Here is a 6753-nt window from a genome sequence, read left to right as displayed (position 1 = left end):
TCCTGGGTGGTGGGTACAATAGGACAGGGGAGGGTAACCCTCTCCAAACTAACAGACTATGGCCTGGCCTGTGCTTCGTCCCCATGTTCTGCTCTCCCCTTGGCCCTGCCCATGCTCCGCCTGTCCCCTAAGGCCGGCAGGGGTTGGGCCAGGCATCCAGGCAGAAAGGCCAGGGCTCAGGTCACTAGAGGCAAAGGGCTCAGGCTGGCTGGAGCCCTGGGACGAACGGGTCAGGAAGGTCAGGCTTAGTCTGGATTCCTCTGGCTACAGGGGCTACAGGCCCCTCGGGCTCTGGCAGGTGGTGGGAGAGGGCAGTAAGACCTCAGGTGGAAAGGGTGGGACAAGGATAGCCTCCTGGGACAGCAGGGCCGGCTTTAGGAAGTGCGGGGCCCAATTCAAACAATTTCAACAGGGCCCCGCAGAAATTTTGGTTGAGTAAAAAAACCAAAACCACACACACACCACAGCACAAAAAATCCCCCGCCAACACACACACACACACACACACACACACACACACACACACACACACACACACACCCTCCCACGGCGCAGGAAAACCCTGCGCTAAACTCACACCTCCTGCGTGGTGCCCCATTAGCCACACCCCCTGGCCCGTTAACCACGCCCTGACCCCCGTTAACCACGCCCTAACCCCCGTTAACCACACCCCCACACCCCAGGCCTCTGGAGGTAACACGCTCGGGACAAGATGGACACATGACCATAAGTAAAAGGTGTCATGTCACCCCTCTCAAAGGACTTTTCCTGCCATCCTCCTACCAATAGGGATAAGTTTGGCCCCCACCAACCCCCCCCTCATGCAACTATCCTGCAATTGCATTAACCCAACGTGTGTGACATTAACTCGGGGACAGAGAGGCTGGGGGAAGTGTTCCCTCTAAGGCTATGTCTACATTCGCGGCTTCTTGTGCAAGTACAGCCGTTCTTGCGCAAGAACCCACAGAGCAGCCACACTGCCCGCCTGCTCTTGCACAAGGAAATTTACAGTATGGCGTGGTAAGAGAGGGCGTCTTGCACGAGAGCTACTCTCTTTCCTAACAGGTGTAAGCTCTCTTGCGCAAGAGGGCAGTGTGGATGCTCAGCAGGGATTTCTTGCGCAAGAAACCCCTATGACTAAAATGGCCATTGGAGCTTACTTGCGCAAGACAGCGTCCACACTGCCATGGATTCTCTTGCGCAAAAGCACAGCTCACACATGGCAGTGTGGATGTGTTCCTGCGTGAGCCTTCTTGCGCAAGAAGTTACCAGTGTAGACATAGCCTAAGAGTTTCCTCCCATGAGCAGAATGGATTTTGTGTTGTTCACCTGTACTGAGTTCATGTGGCTTGTTTGGATGTGCCTCTGTGGCACCCAGTTATTAATAAATATTTTATAAACCTTTACCTTTTCAGTTTTCTCTCTGCTGCCATGTCTCCTACCCTTGCTCCATCGGCTCCCCTGGTGCCTGCTGCCCCCCAACTACTCACCCTCCACTGCTGTCCTGACTCCTGCCCTTCTCACTGCCCTCAGCCCTCCTGCGACCTGCCCCCCTCCACCAGCCCTTCTCTCCCCCCTGTGCCCACTCCTCCAGTAGCCCCACTCTGATCAGGTGAGCTACCCCTCATCATCCCCTCTTCTAACACCTCCCTCTACACACCTACCCTGCCTCTTTCCTGTGGTGCTGGTCCTCCCCTGCAGGTGTCTGCCCTTCTGCTTCACCCCAGAATCCCATGGCACCTGCACCTTCCCTTAACCCTGCACCCTCCTGGTGCCTCCCCCTTCCCTTACTGCCCCCGCCCCCTTTGCCCTTTTTCCATAATACCCACCCCCTCACCGTCTGCCACCGTTCCCCTCCTGCCCCCCTTTGCCCTCACACATGACTTGCTCCATCTCTACCTTTCTCATGTCCACCCCTTCTTTCAAGCCTTCTCCCAGCACCTCCCCTTTCCCCCTCCTCTCCTTTACCAGCATAATAACCCTGTCCCCCCCTCCCAGGCTGTGTCCAGACTCAGGGGTTTTTTCGAAAAAAGTAGCCTTTTTTCAAAAAAACCTCACCTGCGTCCAGACTCAAGCCGCGTTCTTTCGAAATTAAATCGAAAGAACGCGGCTTTTCTTTCGATGGCGGTAAACCTCATTTCACGAGGAAGAACGCCTTCTTTCGAAAGTTCCTCTTTCGAAAGAAGGTGTTCTTCAATGTAAATAGGGCTTCTTCGAAAGAGAGCATCCAGACTCACTGGATGCTTTCTTTCGAAAAAGCAAGCCGCTTTTTCGAAAGTTCAACGTGCAGTCTAGACGCTCTCTTTCGAAAGAGGCTTGCAGTCTAGACATAGCCCCACTGACACCTCCGCTCTTGCCCTTTTTCTTCAGTGTCTGAACTTGGTCCCCTGGCATTTGTCTCTCCTCCACGCTGTCCCTTGGTGCCTTCCCCTATTTTCCCCCTCTCCCTACGCACAAGCCCCTTTCTCTCCCACCCTTTCCGCCCTCCCCCTCCGCACAAGCCCCTTCTTCTCCCACACCCTCCCCGTAGTTTTCCCCCTCCCTTACCTTCTGCCTTCCACTTTGCGGGGCCAGAGCCTGTGCTCAAGCACCGGACTCCGAACCTGGAGCTAGGCCACGCAGCGCCACGCAGTTTTAAAGTCCCGGGCCGTGACATCACGTCACTCCCAGGCATCCTCCACGCTCACCTGCAAACGCCGCACATGGCAGCAGCAGCAGCAGTGCGTGTCGGCAAGGGGGAGCCGCACTGAGAGCTGTACACAGCAGGGACGGGACAGGACGGGGCCGAGGGGGATGCTCTGGGGCCGGGGGGGGCGAACACATGGGGGAAGGGAGGACTGGCAGGTGGGGGCCGGGGACTGCTCCAGGCAGTGCCAGGGGAGAGACCCAGCTCCAAATATTGCTGGAGCAGCGCCCTCGGCTCTGAATATTAACTCGCCGCCCATGGTGCCCGGCACACTTCCAGGTTCAGGGTGTGGGGCCTCTTTAGGTGCGGGGCCCCATTCAGGGGAATCGGGCAAATCAGCCTAAGGCTGGCCCTGTGGGACAGGGACTACCTATGGCAACCATCAGAGTTAACTGAACATAAGAATGGCCATAGTGGGTCAGACGAAAGGTCCATCCAGCCCAGTACCCTGTCTGCCAACAGTGGCCAATGCCAAGTGCCTCAGAGGGAGTGAACTGAACAGGTAATGATCAAGCGATCTTTCTCCTGCCATCCATCTCCACCCTCTGACAAACAGAGGCTGGGGACACCATTCCTTACCCATCCTGGCTAATAGCCATTAATGGACCTAACCTCCATGAATTTATCTAGTTCTTGTTTAAACCCTGTTATAGTGCTAGCCTTCACAACCTCCTCAGGCAAAGAGTTCCACAGGTTGACTATGCACTGTGTGAAAAAGTAATTCCTTTTATTTGTTTTAAACCTGCTGACCATTAATTTCATTTGGTGGCCCCTAGTTTGGTAGGGCACCTGGCTCTGAACCACAAAGCACACATCTAGATATTCCCATTTATTCAGACCCAAGATATTGGTTTGACAAATTACAAAGATAAAGGGGAGTGTGAAATCTGGGAGGCTTGGATCCAGAATTCTGCTTCAATCCCATTTCTGCTTTAAATACCAATGATCTGGTTCCAGAGGTTTTGCTCAAACGGAGATGATGCCATTAACCAGTAACTGATTTCCACGAAAAGCCAAGGCCCTGCACTGTTTATAGACTTGGCCACGTAAGTAACTTGATCAGCACACTAACGCTTTGATAAGATCAGCCTTTCTGTAAAACTCAACCTAGCAGCAATATTGAGGCCATTCTCAGTGGGAACATAGCCTAATGGAAAGAGCATGTTTTTACATAGCATTGATTTTCCAAGGTGTTGTACTGGGAGGGGGCAGTGGTTATGAAGAGTTGTTGTACGGGGTATGTGTAATTTGTGCTACTTGCCCTTTCAATGTTAATGCTCCATTAATAATGCATCTGTGTATTATTGTGGATTGCATTAACGTTTCACTGTTATTTCTTGATTACTCACTTGTTCACTCTGCATTGCCGGGCGAGGATCCAAAAGCAAACAGCTGCGGCAGTTTGAGAACAGGTTGGAGCTTCACCAGAGTTGGCATAGCCCTGCACATGTAGGGAGGGAGAATCTCATTCACTCTGAGAGATTGGCAAAGCTGTACATGCTGGCTGAGCCAAAGATGCAAGACTCTTCATCGCCCGGACATTTGAAGTTCAATCCTTTGCTGGATCTAAGCCATGTACTGGAGTCACAGTGACTAAAAGCTTGCTAAGGACTCAATCATACACCCAAGAATTTTGAAAGTCCCTATAAGGGGAGCAGGAAGAGCCCTCAGAACGGACCAATCTGTACAACTCACTTGATGTTTGCAATGTTAGGAGCCCTAGTGCAGATGTGCCGCACAGGGCATCTTCCAACTGAAATCCTCTATCTCCTGGTGCTGCACACATGTTCAGGCTGAACCTAACTCCATATGAGAAAATCAGTGGAACTTGGAAATCCCAAACACGAACTGGATTAAATCCAACTGCACATGGACCTTTCTCCTTGCAAAATTCTTCAAAGCTGTCGACCCAGACAACCACATGCTGCCCTACTGCTCACCTGAAAACTACTTAACTCACTGAGCAGAGGGGAAGAGAATTTCCTGACCACAGGTTCTTTGAGTTAAACTCAAAGACAAGGAATCTCTGAGGGGTAGCTGTATTAATCTGTAACTTTAAAAATAAATATTCCTGGGATACCTTAGGGTATGTCTACACTACCACCCTAGTTCAAACTAGGGTGGTAATGTAGGCAACCGGAGTTGCAAATGAAGCCCGGGATTCGAATTTCCCGGGCTTCATTTGCATATTGCTGGGCGCCGCCATTTTTAAATGTCTGCTAGTGCGGACTCCGTGCCCCGCGGCTACACGCGGCACGGACTAGGTAGTTCGGATTAGGCTTCCTATTCCGAACTACCATTAGTCTAGTCTATACCATTAGTATAGCCGCGCGGCACGCAGTCCAAACTAGCCGGCATTTAAAAATGGCGCCGGCCGGCATCATGCAAATGAAGCCCGGGAAATTCAAATCCCGGGCTTCATTTGCAACTCCGAATGACTACATTACCCCCCTAGTTCGAACTAGGGGGGTAGTGTGAACATACCCCTAGACACTACCATAAATAAATAAATAAATAAATAAATAGAGAATTGGGTGCTTGTGTGTGCAAACCTCACCTCATCAGATGAACTGGAGTGGAAATAATAAAAATCAAGATAGATATATAAGAGCAGCAGAAGTACCTGCGAATTGCAGGCTAAGTGAGTTGGATGGTGTATTACAAAGCCAATTTCTCCTGCTTTTAACATCCGCATTTTCACATCAAAAGCGATGAATGGGACCCATGCAGCCCACTTAGTTAGCCACATAACAGAGGTACTAAATTTGACAGGTACTTCTTCTGCTGTTTTATATGTATCTTGGTTTTTGGTATTTCCACTCCAATTCACCTGATGAAGTGGGTTTTGCCTGCAGAAGCTCACCATTCTATATATATTTTATTAGTCTCTACGGTGCCACAGTACTACTCATTTTCAAAATTAAGGGATATCTGCAGTTCTACCACATACGGGAACACAGGGGTTTGATGTTCCACCAAGTTAGCAGGATCTCTTCCCAACCAAGGCACCAAGACTTGATAGTGAAGTAGACATAACTTTTCCTCAGTCACGTCTATACTACACCAGTGTTTACAAAGTATTGGTGGAACTGCTCTGGCAAGCAGAGGGCACAGTATAAAACCTGCAGCGGATTCAATGAAGCAGTCTCTTCTTTACTGCGCTAAGCTCCTTCGCCAGGACTCTGATAGGAAATTGTGCAATATGCACTATGTGTCCACATAGGACATATATACTCCATTTAGTTTCTGGGCTCGTGGGCTAGTAAAGATGAATTAATTAAGGATGGTGATTTTTACTCACAGGCAGTATGTTTAACTGACCAATGATCCACTGGGCAGCCTAACTAATTCTGACTTGGGAAATGAATGTGGCCCCAGGTCATGTTGGTTCCTTACTGGTACATTCTCACCCTGAACTTGTTTCCAGGTGAGAGCTAAAATGGGCTTCATAACTGATTTTCAATATTTCTCCTACTTGACCCCGTCTATTAAACAGAAAGGATTTCCCTGGGCTTGGTCCACCTGCAGCCAGCCAGACCTGGGAGCCTTCTCATGGATTAATATAGAAAGCCCCTTGATAGTTACAGTGTCTCATTCAAGCCAAGTTCTTTGCCAGCCATAGTAGCTTCCAGAATTCATTATTTGCTGGTTGCTTGTCCAGATGTTTACATGATGTGGGGCAAGAAACATTAAGGGTCCTGGAGCTTGTTGTATGATTAATTCCACACACTGGCTACATTTGTCTAACAGGTCTGCCAGAACAAAAGCTCCTCTTGCTTCCCGTATCATAATGTTTATTGTGCTCCACTAATCGTGAAGACATTCATTTTGATGTGTACCCATTTGCCCGATCTGCTTTACAGTTTTGAAAGTTCATTGACATGATTCATCACTTAATTACAATTAACTAAGCAATTATCGCTCTCATCACTTTGAAAGTGCTGTGCAAACATACGCTAATTGATCCTTACACGGCCACTGAATGCTATGGGCTTGTCGACACTTAAAATGCTGCAACCACTAAAGCACTTCAGAGAAGACACTACATAGTCTCCTGACATAGGTGG

Source organism: Pelodiscus sinensis, chromosome 4, assembly GCF_052426305.1.
Source record: "Pelodiscus sinensis isolate ZL-2025 chromosome 4, ASM5242630v1, whole genome shotgun sequence".
Taxonomy (NCBI): domain Eukaryota; kingdom Metazoa; phylum Chordata; order Testudines; family Trionychidae; genus Pelodiscus; species Pelodiscus sinensis.
The sequence above is the reverse complement of the archived record's forward strand: the minus strand, read 5'-3'. Positions refer to the sequence as shown.